General features: G+C 40.4%; 1 pseudogene; it reads right to left on the reverse strand.

Moving 5' to 3' along the window:
• Positions 1-221: 221 nt before the first annotated feature.
• LOC137763782 (protein-tyrosine sulfotransferase 2 pseudogene) lies at positions 222-1,387 on the reverse strand (annotated as a pseudogene).
• Between the last annotated feature and the right edge of the window lie 16,680 nt (positions 1,388-18,067).

Genomic DNA, 18,067 nt, shown 5'->3' on the forward strand with positions numbered 1-18,067 from the left:
AAATACCTAAGTTTCAAAAGCTGGACTACCTCCACATTCTTGGTTCTCTACCCCGGACTATCCTAAGATAGAGTGTTTCAAGGTTAAGTTTCCAATGATTCAGCTTTTGCAAACATGTACAAATACATTCCTCGTGAGCAGTTCTGTTTTGGCGATTAATAGCAAGCAATATGCTTGGATGAGGGGTCCAATTTCCACTCGAATGCAAAGTTTCTTCTCTTCTGGCAACAAAGCCATTTGCAAAGACCTGGAAATCATGAGCTTCCTAGGTGGGAAGAGGTGCTATTCTGGTTCACCTGAAGATAATAGCCTTTCAGCTTGGCTGGTGTTTTATCGTCCCCTTTCAAGACCCAGTGTGTGTTGTTCATGACGATGGAGTCGGGGCTGTCGTAGTTGGGTGGGTTTGCATAGGGGTCATAGACGAGCCGAGCCAGCATGGGGGCGATCTGAGCCATGTCCCTCAACACATCCCCAGGGATGTGGCCAGTCCACTTGGAGAGAGCTTCCAGGTTCATGGGCTTGATGACCTGGTCTGTGGATCGCTCGATCTTGGACAGGGAGACGCTGCCGGGCTTGCCGATGAGGTCCTCATGGTGCAGGACAGCGTCGCTCCAGGTGATGCCAAGGAAGTCGAGGATGAGCTTGAGGCAGCGCTGGGGGTGCAGCACCAGCTACTCGTAGTACACGGGCAGGCACTTGTCCTTGCCCACCTCCATGCACTGGGCATACATCACCTCAATGGCCTTGTTCCCCTTGGTGAGGCAGTCGCGGTAGCTGCTGAGGTCGAAGCCAGCGATGGTGACCTTGCGGGTGATCATGGAGTGCACCGAGGCCCGGCCGTCCCGCACCATCAGCAGGGACTTGGAGTTGGGGAACAGGCCCAACAGGTAGACGGAGGACTTGAGCGTGAAGGGGTCTGTTACAGAGGACGAGGGCCGGCTCTCCATGCTTGGCGATCACCTCCAAGATGAAGGCCGGCATCCAGCACCTCGCCTGTCACACCTGCCTCGTCCAGCCGCAGCTTCTCCCGGCCCGACTTGGACCAGGCCTGGGCATGGCCAGCACGTGGGGGATGATGCGGGTCTCCTCCCCGCAGTGCACCTCGGGATGGGCGTCCAGCATCACATGCGTGAGCGTGGTGCCACTCCAGGGCTCACTCCCCACGAAGATGAGCGGCATGGCCTTGCCGTAGAGGTACTCCACGTGGTCCGTGCCCCCCATCATGAGGTCCTCCTGCTCTGGCCACATGGCCTGCTGGGGACCCCCTAGCACCGCCTGGCACTCCAGCAACCTGCTGCCCCAGCTGGACCACCAGCACCAGGGCCAGGGCAAAGCCGGCTGCCAGCAGTGCCCTCCGCACCGATAGGCGCATGCTGGGCCCGGGGCTGGGGGCGCTTCAGCGACAGGTGGGCGGGAGCCCCAGTGGGCTCACATCTCCCCTGGACATTCTCATCCCTGGGATCTAGCCCTTGTGGCTGCTTGCCAAGACTCTCCACTGGCTGAGCCCGTGAGAGACGTCCCGCTGCAGCTCCGCGCGCCCAGCGACTCAGTGCTTGCCAGTCGCCCCGGCCCACAAGATCTTTTTCGACGCACCTCCTAGAGTAACGGAAATAAAAACAAAAATAAACAAATGGGACTTAATTACACTTAAAAGCTTTTGCACAGCAAAGGAAACCATAAACAAGACAACCTTCAGAATGGGAGAAAATATTTGCAAATGAAACAACAGACAAAAGATTAATCTCCAAAGTATAAAAACAGCTCATGGGGCTCAATATCAAAAAAACAGACAATCCAGTTAAAAAATGGGTGGAAGAACTAAACAGACATTTCACCAAGGAAGACATAGAGATGGCCAAGAGGCACATGAAAATATGCTCAACATCACTAATTATTAGAGAAATGCAAATCAAAACCACAATGAGGTATCACCTCACACCAGTCAGAATGGCCATTATCAAAAAAGCTAGAAACAATAAATGCTGGAAGGGGTGTAGTGAAAAGGGAACCCTCCTACAGTGTTGGTGGGAATGTAAATTGATACAACCACTATGGAAAACAGTATGGAGGTTCCTTAAAAAACTAAAAATAGAACTACCATATGACCCAGCAATCCTGCTACTAGGCATGTACCCTGAGAAAACCATAATTCAAAAAGAGACATGCACCAAAATGTTCATTGCAGCACTATTTACAATAGCCAGGACATGGAACCAACCTAAACGTCCATCGACAGATGAATGGATAAAGAAGATGTGGCACATATATACAATGGAATATTACTCAGCCATAAAAAGAAACAAAATTGAGTTATTTGTAGTGAGGTGGATGGACCTAGAGTCTGTCATACAGAGTGAAGTAAGTCAGAAAAAGAAAAACAAATACCGTATGCTAACACATATATATGAAATTAAAAAAAAAAAAAAAAAGGTACTGATGAACCTTGTTGCAGGGCAGGAATAAAGAAGTTGACATAGAGAATGGACTTGATGACATGGGGTGGGAGGGTGAAGCATCGACGTATATACACTACCTAATGTAAAATAGTTGGCTGGTGGGGAGCAGCAGCATTAGCACAGGGAGATCGGCTGGGTGCTTTGCGGTGACCTAGAGGAATGGAATAGGGAGGATGGGAGGGAGGCTTAAGAAGGAGGGGATATGGGGACATGGGTGTGTATATGGCTGATTTGCTTTGTTGTACAACAGATACTAACACGGTATTTTGAACCAATTATGCTCCAATAAAGATGTATTAAACAAAAAAAAGTAATTAAAGTTAAAATAGCCTGACCACTGCAAAAAACATAGATTAATTAATTAATTAATTAATTAATTTAAAAACCTAAGCGCCAGGACTTCTCTGGTGGTCCAGTGGCTAAGACTCGGCATTCCCAATGCAGGGGGCCCAGGGTTCAATCCCTGTTCAGGGAACTAGATCCTACACGCCACAACTAAAAGATCCCGCGTGCCGCAAGTAAGACACGGTAAGGCCAAATAAATAAAATAAATAAATAAATATTAAAAAAAACAAAAACAAAAACCTAAGCCCTATTGTTATCAAGATGGGAAAACCACCTCTAACCTTAGGATAGGGCTGAGAGCTTACTTGCTTTCAGCTCTGGTTTTACCTTTGTTTTTGGCTCCCAACTATCAGTTATCCATTGTTACATAACAAACAACACTAAAACTTAGTGGCTTCATACAGCAATGTTTTACTATATCTCACACTTCCCTGGGTTGAATGTGGGTTCCCTCTGCTCATTTTGCCTGGGGTCATTGATGAAGCTGCACTCAGCTGGAGGGTCCAAAACGGCCTCATACACATGATTAACAGTTAGTGCCGGCTATTGGCTGATGCACCTCAGTTTCTCTCCACATGGCTAGACCAACTTTTTTACATGGCAGCCTTGGGGCAGCGTTACAAAAGTACAAAGTGGAAAACTGTAAGTTTTCTTAAGACCTAGCCTTGGAAGTCGTATAACACGTTTTCACTATATTCTATTGGTTAAACGGCATTATATAATACAGAATTTGACCAGTCTTTGTCTCTGGTTGCTGGGAGTGAGGCTCTAAATCCTTGGCACTTCCGAAGTACTAAGGATGCCTTTGCTATTCATGACCCCCCTTGGATACCACCTTAGTTTATGCTATGAGATAAAAAGACTCATGATGGAGCTGGTCACCAGAAAGATCAACTATATGATTAAAAGGTTGGGGTTTTGAGCCAGTGTAATCTCCAGAAAGGGGAGAGGGGCTGGATATTGAGTTTAATCACAAGGCAAATGATTCGGTCAATCATGCCTATGTAATCAAATCCCAGTGAAAACTCTAGATACCAAATCCAAGTTGAGCTTCCTGGTTGGTGAATACATTGATGTGCCAAGAGGGTGATACACCCTGATTCTACAAGGAGAGGGTGTGGAAGCTCTGTATTCAGAATCCTCCCAGGCTTTGTCATATGTGTCTCTTCATTTGGCTGGTTCTGACATGTACCCTTCATAACAAACTGTTATTGTAAGTATAGTGCTTTCCTGAATTTTATGAGTCATACTAATGAATTACCGAATCTGAGGGGGTTCATGGGAACCCTCCATATTTTTAACTAGTTGGTCGGAAGTGCAGGTGGCTGGAGGACCCCACTTGTGGCTGGCATCTGAAGCCAAGAGCAGTCTTGTTGGAGATCATGACCTTTAACCTGTGGATTCCTACAATAATGCCAAATAATTAGCATTAGAATTGAATTGTATTGCAGCACACCAGTTGGTGTCAGAATACAAGAGCAATCCAGGTGTAAAGGGTGAGGGAATAGACCCTCTCTTGAACAAGAAGCAGCAAAGTTGCACTGCAAAGGGAAGTGCATATTGGGATGAAAGGAATTTATGGCCATTAAACATCAGTTCTTTACTTAAAAGAATGTTTTATTTTATCCAGCACTTCTAGATGTTTTATAGGAAGATTTTTGCAGTTATCAGTTCACAATACTACCAAAGAAAGGGTAACTAAGATCCCACATGCCGCTGGGCAACTAAGCCCTCACGCCACAACTACTGAGCTCCCGCGCCTCAACTACAGAGCCCACGTGCTCTGGAACCTGTGTCACAACTAGAGAAGAGAAAACTGGCACACCACAACTAGAGAGAAGCCCACGTGCCACAACGAGCACTGCAGCAAAAGATCCCATATGCTGCAGCGAAGACCTGACACAGCTAAATAAATAAATTAAATATATATATATATATTACCAAAGAAAGAATCTATCTTGGGACTTCCCTGGTGGTCCAGTGGGTAAGACGCCACGCTCCCAATACAGGGGGCCCAGTTTCGATCCCTGGTCAGGGAACTAGATCCCACACGCACGCTGCAACTAAGAGTTAGCATGATGCAACTAAGGAGCCCAAGTGCCAAAACTAAGGAGCCAGTGAGCCACAACTAAGACCTAGTGCAACCAAATAAATAAAATAAATATTTTTAAAATTATTATATAAAAAAAGAAAGAATCTATCTTTATTAATTACTGTACATGCTCAAGTGTGGTAGTTAGAAGCTTTTTAGGAAAGGCCGAAAGGAAAAATCCTGCCAGTAGCACAGAAAGATTCATTTAAGAGAAATCTAGAGAATAGAGAAGATGATGGGCTAGTAAGTACTAGTTAAAAGTATGTGATAAGAATGAATTATCTAGGAGGCTGGAATGGAGTATTAACTTTGAGCTAAAAAAAGGAAAAAAGTGTAAAATGAAGAAATATAGCAGAAACAAAAAGAATGTAAAATATTAAAGGTCCATAGAAATTCTCTCTGGAAAGAAAATTCCTGCAAGAAAGGTAAGTCTCTACTCAGGGGGAAAAAATGGTTCAAAATACTGTCTTTTTTGACTACAGAAATAAAAATTCACTGAAGACCGATATTCTTCATACTGTCATGTTTGTACAGAGTTGTTCTTCAATTTAAAGTCACAGTCATGGGACTTCCCTGGTGGTCCAGTGGGTAAGACTAGGCGCACCCAATGCAGGGGGCCCGGGGTTCAATCCCTGGTTGGGGAACTGGATCCCGCATGCATAGTGCAACTAAGAATCCGCAGGCCGCAACTAAAACATCCTGCATGTCGCAACTAAAACATCCCGTATGTTGCAACTAAGACCCGGCACAGCCTAAATAAATAAATATTTTAAAAAATAAATAAAGTTACAGACACATGGTCAGTTAATCTACAGCAAAGGAAGCAAGAGGAAAGACAATCTCTTCAATAAGTGGTGCTGGGAAAACTACATGTAAAAGAATGAGATTAGAACATTTCCTCACACCATATACAAAAATAAACCTAAAATGGATTAAAGACCTAAATGTAAAGCCTGAAACCATAAAACTCCTAGAGGAAAGCACAGGCAGAACTCTCTTTGGGAGAAAATATCTTCAAGTGATATAAGCAACAAGGGGTTAATATCCAAAATATATAAGCAGCTTATACAACTGAATATCAAAAAAAAAAAAAATCAAAAAATGGGCAGAAGACCTGAGTGGACATTTTTCAAAGAAGACATACAGATGGCTAACAAGCACATGAGAAGGTGCCCAGCATTGCTAATTATTAGAGAAGTGCAAATCAAAACAATAAGATATCACCTCACACCTGTCAGAGGGGCTATTATCAAAAAGTCTACAAATAATAAATGTTGGCAAGGATGTGGAGAAATGGGAACTCTTGTACACTGTTAGTGGGAATGTAAATTGATGCAGCCACTATGGAAAACAGTACGGAGGTTCCTCAAAAAACTAAAATAGAACCACCATATGATCCAGCAATTCCACTCCTAGGTATATATATATATATATATATGGAAAAAAATGAAAACACTAATTTGAAAAGATACATGCACCCCAATGTTCATAGCAGCACTATTTACAATGCCAGGATATGGAAGCAACCAAGTGTCCATCAACAGACAAATGGATAAAAAAGATGTTGTTTATATATATAATGGAATATTAACCATAAAGAAGAATGAAATTCTGCCACTTGAAGCAATGGGGATGGACCTAGAGAATATTATTCTTAGTGAAATAAGTCACTCAAAGACAAATACTGTATGATGTCACTTATCTGTTGAATCTAAAAAAATAAAGCAAACAAATGTTCATAGCAAAACAGAAACACACTCAGAGATATAGAAAACAAACTAGTGGTTACCAGTAGGGAGAGGGAAGGGGGAAGGCGCAAGATAGGGGTATGGGATTGAGAGAAACAAACTACTATGTATAAAATAGATAAGCAACGAGGATATATTGTATAGTACAGGGAATTATAGCCATTATCTTGTAATAACTTTAAATGGAGTATAATCTGTAAAAATACTGAATCATTATGCTGTATACCTGAAACTAATATATTGAAAATCAACTATAATTCAATTTAAAAAATAAAGTCACAGATACAGTGACTAAAATTGGAGTAATCAGACAGTGATGCATATGGCAGTAGCAGTTGACTTTCCGTAGCACACCCAACCCCAGGAGTTGCTTTAAGACTGAGACTGCTTCTTCTGAATATGCAGATACACTAAAAGTACCATGGGGTTATACAGTAAAGCTAGAGTTACAGATCACTGCTATGGGGTCAGTCCTTTAGGGGAGGTAGGAAAGGGATAAGGGGAAGTAGGATTAAGACCATTTGGCAGGGCATAAAGAGTCGTTTAGGTAGTTATGGATTCCTCTTTAGACTAGAGGGTGTAGACAAGATCAGCTCCCCACCTTCAAGCATCAGCAAGAACCCTTTCCTACCTGAACATCCTCTGTCTCAAAGTATGGTTCACGTATCAGATATTGGTGATGTGGAACTCAGGCTAGGCTGCTGCTGTGTCTGTGTTGAATTACCTGACCCAGTTCTTTTATCTGCAAATGCTAGACTCCAAGTGCCTCATGAGGTCAACAAAAAGATCAGGTAGGTATTGAACTGTTCTTTGCTTGTTTATTTAAACTTCTGTGCAACACAGAGCATATTCTTGCCTCTGCACTGCAGTGAGGTGGGAAAAACAGTGGACTAAAAATCTCACAACTCTTATACAAGAATGTTCGCAGCAGCTCTATTCATAATGACCAAAACCTGGAAACAACCCAAATGTCCATCAGCAACAAACACCTGCAGATACATGCAACAGCATGGATGAAATACAAGTTAAAGAAGCCTTATACAAATATATAGAGTATACATATACACTCTAAGTTTCACTTATATGACATTTTAGAACTGGCAAACTGGTCTTTTGGACTCATTCCCACTGCTTATGATGAGCGATAGCTACACTGTCATCCTTTTGTTTTCTTTTTTTTCAATCAACAAGTACCTTCCCACCTCAGAGCCCTTGTTTCTACTCTTCCCCCTGAGTAGGATATCCTTCACTCCCCCTTTAATCTAGATACTCCTCTGGTTTTCATATACTTTTTCTCCAAGGAAACTTTCCCTAAGATTCAGACTTAGGTTATCTCTAGAGCATTTTGCACTTCCCTTTTATCACAGTATCATAATTATAAATAAATAATTATTGATATGATTACTTGCTGGGGGTCTGCTCCTCCTTAGACTATGAATATCTCAATGTCAGGGGCTATTTGTGTCTATTCACTATTCTATTCTCAGCCCCTAACAGCATTCTTGAAAATATAGTAGGCAAATAATAAATATCTGTGGATGAAATAGCTAAAGGAGTGAATCTTTCCATATTTCCATACTCTCATTTTCTAAAACTTTGGTTATCTTTGATCACCTTTTCATATGACAATGGTTTTGTTATATTTTTTTCTGTATAGAGAATGAAAAGTAGTTTTTCTTTTCTGTAATCTAGTTATTCAGGTTTTTTTTCCTATTGCTAGTTTTTAAAAAGTTTATTTCAGCTCCACAACTTGTTTCAGTAATGTCATATAAACTTTTAGGATCATTGTCAAATACGGGAAGCCCTCTACCAAGCTTCTTTCATGTATGAGGTGCAAGATTACAAGGCATCTGAAGATCTCTTGTTCAGTGACAAACCTTAAAAACTCTGCATTGTCAACATTCATTGACAGTTTGCAGAGGCAGAGTTCCTGGAAGCCATTTCTACACTGAGACAACCGGCAATAACTTAACTATACATAAAAGTGATTGCAAACCACATAAATATATTTCGTTAAATCCAAATTACTTTTTTTTTTTGGTCCTGCCACGCGACTTGTGGGATCTTAGTTCCCCAACCAGGGTTCGAACCTGGGCTCTCGTAAATGAAAGGTTGGAGATTTAACCACTGGACTGCCAGGGAATTACCCATTGCTAAATCCAAATTAAATGTACCAAATTCAACTCCCCCTCAGTCGGATCCCAAAAAATGCCTAAGGACACTCCAATGTCTCTCAAAATGAGGGAAGTGCTAAAGAAGGGTAGTCACAGGGGATAGAGACAGTAGTCTAAATCTACTGTGGTTAAAACTGCAAATTTTACAAACTCTTATGACTGTGTGGCTCTGCTAAGGTACTTCCCAGGGGGCGCTGAAACTTAAACTTCATTAGCTTCATGGTAAATCCGTCTCTGCCTACCTCTCTCAGTTGTTGACAGCATTAAACAAGATATTGGGTATGAAAGTACTTTTTAAACTATAAAGAACTACACACAGATAAAATGATGATGACAATGGGCTCCCAGCCTCAGTCCAAGCTTTGTCCACTATATTTATGTCTGGAGATACCTAGTAACCTGGTGGGAAGAGCTAAAATAATCCTATTTGCCAGAAAGCAGAAGCAGTTCCTGGTGAGAAAATTTATTCTAAGAGAAAAGCCAGGATTGACTCATTTGACTCAGTAACAAAACCCGTGATGCCTACAGTAAGAGGTGATTATTGTCTAGCCAAGCCCCCTTGTGCACTGTGTCTCATCCCTTTGTGGGAGTCAGTTGAGGGGTGCATCATGAATAAATACTAAAATATCTATTTCGGGACCTCCCTGGTGGCGCAGTGGTTGGGAATCCGCCTGCCAATGCAGGGGACGTGGGTTCGATGCCTGGTCCAGGAAGATCCCACATACCGTGGAGCAACTAAGCCCGTGTGCCACAACTACTGAGCCTGCACTCTAGAGCCTATGAGTCACAACTACTGAGCCCACACACCACAACTATTGAAGCCCCCGCACCTAGAGCCCAAGCTCCGCAACGAAGAGTAGCCTCCACTCGCCGCAACTAGAGAGAAAGCCCACGCGCAGCAATGAAGACCCAACACAGCCAAAAATAAAATTTTGTTAGAGAACTTTCCAAAACTCCACTCCAGAACTTCTTAAAACTTCAAAAATCAGAGCAATATTCTCAAATCTTAAAACAGTTCAGTTGACTGGATAATAAAATACCCTGGATTCTGCCTATGCAGTTTCATGTTCAAATATAATAATAAGCTATTTATATGTATTTTTATATTGTGATGCATCATTAAAGCAATGATACTTCGATAAAAACTTTTTTTAAAATATAAGTATGTAGCACTCTCCCATTTCTCCTAGGTCTTATGTCAAGCCAATCCATTTCAGAGTTGACATGATTGGATAAATACTGGGAAAGGGAAGAAGAGAGCAGCAGATTCTATATTCTTAAAAAATTATAGTAATATTGGAAAAATCTAATTCTACTTCATTGTTGACCCTAATTTCTCCTGTATCTGGTATGTTGTCAGAGATAATAGCAGTGAAAGTCTAATACTCTGTCGTGTCCTGTAAAGTATCTCCTTCTCCTCCTCCTCTACTTATGTATATCACTTGACAAATGTACTGGTTCATTTCTAGTGAAACAGCAGAACCATGCCTGGAATAGGGAAGGCAGCAGTGGTACAGCCCAATATTAAACATCCATATTTTTAGCCAGTTAGCGATAGACACATAGTCCAGAATTTTTTGTTTCAGTTGACCAAATATTTATTGAGTGCCTGCACGTGCCAGGCACTGTTCTAGGCATTTGAGATACACCCTGAATAATATAAGCAAAGATCCCTGCCCTCACATGGTTTGTAATCTAGCAGAATGTACACGATAGTACCTTGCTTCAAATTAGTGTCAGATATCCCCAGATTCACAACAGAGTAAGTGTTTGGAAAAGGTTTCTCTACTCTTTTCATATCAGCTTCCCCAGCCCTCAGTGGACAGGGGTTCTTCCATCTAAGTCCACAGAGCCACCTTACCTGGCTATCCCCCTCTCTGCCAACAAAGAAAAAACATCCTCCCCTTTGGCCCTACCCTTTCTCTTCTTCTCCTTCCATGACACCTGCACCCTTTCCCCATGATCTTATGTCTTCTTCTCTACCTCTGGCATAGGCTGTGGGCCATTCAGCTCTGTTCCACTCTAGATGAGACCTGGGGCATGTCAAATCCTATCAGTGGAGTATATACAATCAGACTTTTCACATTGCAAAGACTGAACCCCCTCATGTGTTAATATTCTGAAGGGGTCTCTGTCTCTTCCACTGCATTCAGTAACATTGCCAAATGCTCCTTCTGTTCCCCATGGTATGTGCTCTGCCCCAGGAAGGGAAGAGCATACAGGGAGGAAAAGAATGTCTGTCCTGCCATACTAACAGTGAGAGAATCAGGGATGCAGATCAGGGTACAGAAATGGAGTTTCTTGGAGATAATATTTTCTGTTTTAGTATATGAAAAAAGATAGATATTATGTTATAAATTTTGAACTTATTAATATATATTAAATATTATTTATTAAAATGTGAAAATGTATTTGATTTTTTAAGGTTAAAAAAGCCAAAACTCTGAAAATTCCATTTAAATAATTAACTCTGATGCTAATGGAGAGGGTTTTTTTTTTACGAGTTGGTGGGTACATTGGGAACTTTGTGTGTGTATGTGCTTTGGTACTACTTTTAACAAGATAAACCCTTGGTGGCAATTTTTTGAAAGATGTGCTTGGTCTATGACCCAAAAATCTTTGTTTTCTCTGGAAATTGCTGTTGGTCTCCCAGTTCATTAGTGGTGGCTCATCCAGAGGTATGTTTTAGCCATGACCCTGCCCGCCTGGCCCCAATTGATTAGACCAGTTATGAGCACCTGGAGAGACAAACCATAAACAGTAAACATAATAAGTAATAAATTATTTATTATGCTAGATGATAAGTGCTATGGAAGAAAAAAGAATTAAATTTATTGTCCTTAGCATTTGCAACTTGGACTAAGAAATTCCAGTTTAGTCTGGGCTGATCTAAGATGAAGGAGTTGTGAGCTTAGAAGATGGATGGTTCTCTTCTGCATGTCATGTGAACTGAAAAGCAAAAGAAAGGAGCCTCTTCAAAGAGCAAAGAATGAAGTAGGCGTTCAGAGGGAAGTAGACAGCATCCTGCATGCATGAATATATAGTAATAACATAATAATAACACAAGAAAACTTCAAATTGCCTGTTGAAGTCAGGGACAATATCTTTTCCACCTTGCATCTTCAACATTTAGTATAGAACTTGCAGACAGTATATGCTAAGTGGATCAAGGTATCAAGACCCAATTTAACAGAGGTTCTTAACTGGCCTCCCCTGTTGTAATCAAAACAAAACAAAACAAAACAAAACAAAAACCTCAATACACACAGAGATGGAACTAACTTCCATGGAAAGTTCTAGTCTCAGTACCTATTTGGCTCAATCAGTCTTTGATTCTACACCTACAATTTTGCAAATTCAAGTGGCTTTCAGATTGACAAACCTGAGGCACTGGGCTTTGTTCAAACACCAAAGATTCCCCATTATGTTCACTATCTTGTGCTTCCTAAAGAATGAAAAGAAAACTGATGTATTCTAGTAATATTTTCGATTGAGTGGAAAGGAGTTTTCTGATTAAGTTTCAATTTGTCGAAAATTCAATTAACAAGAAACTTCCTATCTCCTGAAAATCATGATAAATCTCATGATAAGAAGGTGAAACAGCCCTTGTTAAATTTCCTGCAGGCTCACCGTTTAATTTTCTGTAGTCTCTGGATGAGTCTATGCATAACTGAACTCTGAAGAGTTTTTCCAAAACAGTATTTACTAGGTAGTCCACATTCCAAATACTATTCCGTTTCTGGAACTACTTGGAAAAATTCAGAAGGCAAAAGTTACGTAAATTCTTGGCACATTCCTTGGACAAGTCAGATGGTGCTGGCTACCAGTTCTGATGTGGTTACATTTTCAGTTAAACCAGAGATTTGAAGTTCAGCTACTTATTCTTACAATCTGCCACAGTTATTACGGTAATGACATTTGATAGCTATAAATCATAGAAAATATTGCATTTATAAAAATTCTTAGTTAATAAAATGAACATAATGAAAAGAATAATTGATTATTAAACAAGCAAACGTTGACTTTAGTCCATTCACTTTTGTACAATCTCATTTAGTACATTATATATTCTCATTTCTACACTGCTTTTAAAATTCCAATTTTGGACTTTTCCATATCAGCTGACAAAGGAATACTTTGAGCCAAAGCTTGGTGGAGCTGCCTGCCAAGCAACAGTTCCATTTCTGCAGTTTCTCTTAGTTGTACAATTATTTAAATATTTGCTTGCATAGTGTTCTTATTTCCTAAGAATGTGAGAAAATGGAAAAATGAAAATGCAGATTCTAGAGATAAACTGAGGTTCACAAACTTAATGCAATTGAGAAAAATGTAGAAATCAGGTAAGCTGTCACTCACGGCTTTATAAATGTTCTATAGCTCTCTTTCAAAAACAAATGAAAAAAAATTAGGTCCAAAAATGAGAGTGATGAAATTTGTCTCTCAGAAGGTAAAATGCTTTTGCTTCTTTACAGCTACTAACTAACCCACTTTAAGACAAATTTTACTTATGGCTGGTGGCAGGTGTATTAGTTTCCTAGAGCTGTTGTAACAAAGTACCATGAACACAGTGGCTTACAACAACAGAAATTCATTCTCTTATTGTTCTAGAAATCAAGGTGTCAGCAGGGTAATACTCTTTCTGAAGGCTCAAGGGAAGAATCCTCCCTTGCCTCTTTCCTTAGTTCTGGTGCTTGCTGGTGATCCTTGGCATTCCTTGGCTTGCAGCTGTCTCACTCCAATCTTTGTCTCTGTCATCCCCTGGCCTTCCTCCCTGCATGTCTTTTTTTCTTTTTTTAGAGTAAAATTGCTTTACAATGTTTTGTTAGTTTCTGCTGTAGAATGAAGTGAATCAGCTATATCTATACCTATATCCCCTCCCTCTTGGACCTCCCTCCCATCCCACCCTCCCATCCCACCCATCTAGGTCGTCACGGAGCACCGGGCCTAGGTCCCTGTGCTATACAGCAGGTTCCCACTAGCTATCTATTTTACACACGGTAGTATATTTATGTCAAACCTAATCTCCCAATTCTTCCCACCCTCCTCTTCCCCGCCATGTCCACGTGTCCCTTCTCTACGTCTACGTCTCTATTCCTATGTCTTTTTTTTTTTTCCTATTTTTTTTTGGCTGTGCTTCAGGGCATGTGGGATTTTAGTTCCTGACCAGGGATCGAACCCTCGCCCCCTGTAGTGGAAGCGTGGCATCTTAACAACCACTAGACCGCCAGGGGAGTCCCTCTGCATATCTTCTTATAAGAACACCAGCCATTGGACTTAGGGTACACCCTAATCCAGTATAACTTCATTTTAACTCATTACATCTGCAAAATCCCTACTTCCAAATAAGGTCATGATTTGAGGTTCCAAGTAGACATTAATTTGGAGGGTACTATTTGATCCAGCCAAGCTAGGTTCATGGATCATGGTTAAGATTTCATGAAGTACAATTGTTCATTCTAAATCAGGTCATATTTGGTGGTTAAAGTTCAGAAATTTACTCAAATTAGTTCAAGTGAAAGGGATTTTACCGTAAGGAAACAATGCTTATGTGGAGCCTAAGAAAAACGGAACAATCAGGACACAAATTAGGGCAGCTCAGTTTTCCTCAGCATACTCACATGCAGAAAGCTGAAGACCTTTACTATTTTACATTGATATAATTCAGCTGAAAGTTCCATCTGTTGCTGAGTTTTAGTTCACAGCGTCTCTCATAATTTTAATTAATTAATTAATTAATTTTTATTTTTGGCTGTGTTGGGTCTTCGTTTCTGTGCAAGGGCTTTCTCTAGTTGCGGCAAGCGGGGGCCACTCTTCATCGCGGTGCGCGGGCCTCTCACTATCGCGGCCTCTCTTGTTGCGGAGCACAGGCTCCAGACGTGCAGGCTCAGTAGTTGTGGCTCACGGGCCTAGTTGCTCCGCGGCACGTGGGATCTTCCCAGACCAGGGCTTGAACCCATGTCCCCTGCATTGGCAGGCAGATTCTCAACCACTGCGCCACCAGGGAAGCCCCACAGCACTTCTCATGATATTTTGTTTGGCTCAGCTCAGCCTGTGGACTGCATTTTCTTGGTTCAGGTGTCAGTGCAGGCTCAGTCAGCTGTGTGTGTGTGTGTGTGTGTGTGTGTGTGTGTGAGACAGAGAGAGAGAGAGAGGAAATATATAGGACTGGGATAGGAACAACTGTCTGAAAAGAGTTTGCGGGAGGGGAGGCAATGATTATCCTAATACATTTCCATAAATGAATCTTTCTGTCTTTACTGTAATGAACAAAAGTATTTGTCATAAGTTTACTTTCTTATTTTATTTAATTAATTAATTTTGGCTGCACTTGGTCTCAGTTGTGGCACATGGGAGCTTCACTGAATGATGCGGGATACTTTGTTGCAGCGTGCAGATCTTTAGTTGCAGTATGCAGGCTCATAGTTGTGGCATGCGGACTTCTTAGTTGCAGCATGCGGGATCTAGTTCCCCAACCAAGGACCGAACCCTGGGCCCCCTGCTTTGGGAGCATGGAGTCTTACCCACTGCACCACCAGGGAAGTCCACTTTCTTATTTATTTTAATCATATAAAACAATAGGAGGCTGACATCCCAAGCTTCATAATAAAAATACACTTTAATGTGATTGTTGAAAGTTTAATTACTCTGACAATTCTTTTAGTTTTATAATCATTTATCATCCAAATACTAGCAATTTAAGGAAGGGCTGCAAAGTGGCATTCATATAAAATATAATTCCAAATAATTTCTCATTTTACTACCACCATTAGAAAAAAATTATCAAGGGGGCAGAATTTCTTTGACATTGGGAGATATAATTTTTTAAAATATTAAATTATCATATAAAATTTTTTGAAATTTTTTGAGTCTGTCTCTTTTTCTCTTCTAGACCTCAGGTGCCCTAATTGGATTAATCATAATCCTTGGGTTACAAGCACATCCTTCCTTGTTCCATGGATTGCTGTCACTCATTCATCCATTCATTCGCTTAACATATAATGAACATACGTGAAGCCACCACTACACCCAAAAGTAAAGCTTTAACAAGAAAATATCTGCCTATGTATTCATTCTCCCATGTTGTTCCCCTGTGTTCCCTGCTTTCCCTTGTACTCCAGGGGTACTCTTTGCTTTTGAACTTTATAAATAGGTTATCATAGTATGTCACTAAGATTTACTCATGTTGTTTACATCTGTAGTTTCTTTCATATTTGAAAATAATTAGTTTTAGTTTGCTGTCCCTGTTCATTAAATAATACTTAATTTTGATAAAACAATTTTAAGAAAGCTAATATAATTAATGATGCAGGTCAGCCTTCACACTTTAAATTGAAGAGAGATGTGCATGGAGTCTAAGATATTAAACAGGATTCAAATAAAGTCTTTAAATTACCATGACAAATAAGTTAATCATTAACATCTTGGTCATACTAGGCTAAAATGATTCAGACTTCATATTTTTAGTCATCAGTCATCAGTGAAACATGTCAAATTCATTTCATTCACTACAGATAGATATATCATTATCCTATGCCTAAATATATTTAAATTTTAGCTAAGCTGTCAGTGATATCTGGAAAGACACTTAAATAAATTAAAGTACCATTTTTTTTAGTTTCACACTAATTATGATGTATTGTTAAAATTTCTCTGTGACCAGAGGTATATGGAAGATTCAAATGTTTAATCTGTGAAATTACTCAGGATAAATTAGCTAGTTACATTTTAAATTGAAAAGCGAATAAAGAATTTCAGATAAATAAAAAACATATTTTTAAAAACTGCTTTAAATATCTTAAATATTTTTGCATTTTTATCTGTTTGGTTGTATTTTTACCTTAGTTCACTTTCACTATAAACGTCTTTAGTCTCCTATTACCCCAATTCATCCTTTGAAACTACCACTCTGTTCAACATCTGCAGCATTCAGTGTGAACACAGTTTATCCTCTACCCTCATCTTCCGTCAATCACTCCTACAAACTTTGCACTCCAGAACTGCACTGTCCAATATAGTAGCCACTAGCCACTTATGGCTGCTTAGATATTTTTAATTAAATTAAATTAAAAATTTAGTTCTTCCATTGTAGTAGCCACCTTTCAGGTGTTTTATAGTCACATGTGGCTGGTACCTACAGTATTGGACAATGCAAGTGTGGAACATTTCCACTGTTGCAGTGCCCTAGAGTTTGGATCTAGAATTTCTATGTAGGAAGAATTCGTGGTTGGTAGTATGATTGAAATAGGGGGTTAGGGGTTTGTCCTGAAGCTGCACTGGATGCCATTTTGTACATAGATTGTATGCTTGTACATTTGTATACGGGAGAGGGGCTGATGGAAATTTAGTGGGGGTAGAGTAAGTCCCACAAAGCCAAGCCACTCTTTTATGCAACTATTGTTCTAATCACATCAAAGTCTTTTCCTCAAAAAGAAATTGCACTTAATTACCTCCAGGCCTTTTTTCACCTTGCGGTTATCTGTTAACTATTGCTCGCCCCACAAAAACTACTCACCACAACAACTCACCCTCCAATGCCCAGCCTCAAATGCCCCTTCCTTTGGGAAGTTCCCATAGCACCCCTTTCTGAGGCTCCCAGACAATATAATGTAAATCCCTATTATAGTATAAATCACAGCCTTGCCTTGGTTATGTTTCGTTGTACGTCTGTGATTCCTCCATTAGACTCTGATCCTGTCAAGAGCAGGGACTTTGTCTTCTTGTTTTCTAAATATTTCCCCAGGGCCTAGTATAATGCCTTACCCACTGCAGGAGCTGAGTAACTGTTAAATTAACTTTTAAATAGCTTAGATTCTAAAAGACATTCTGACTCTCAGTCTGTTCCAAGCACAGTCCTCCCCATCCCAGTTAGTGGTAACTTCATCCTTCTAGTTACACAGGTCAAAAACTTTGGAGCCATCCTTGCTTTCTTGACTCCTCTCTTTTTCTTGTACCATTTTTCATCACTTCCACTGTTATTACCCAGTTCTTATTACCATCTCTCCTTGGGATTCTTGCAGTTGTCTTATACTTGATTATCCTACTTTTATTTTTGCAGCTCTACATTATTTTCAACCCAGCAGCTAGAGTGATTCTTTCATTTTACATATATTAAAAAATTATGTGGAGCTTAGTATGTACCACTTACTATTCTAGGCACTTTACAAATGTTAACTTATTTATCCCTCATAATGACCCTCTGAAATAGAAACTATTATCCTTGTTTTACAGATGAGGAAAATGAGGCAAAGAAAG

The sequence above is a fragment of the Eschrichtius robustus genome, chromosome 4 (genome assembly GCF_028021215.1).
Source record: "Eschrichtius robustus isolate mEscRob2 chromosome 4, mEscRob2.pri, whole genome shotgun sequence".
In the NCBI taxonomy this organism is placed as follows: domain Eukaryota; kingdom Metazoa; phylum Chordata; class Mammalia; order Artiodactyla; family Eschrichtiidae; genus Eschrichtius; species Eschrichtius robustus.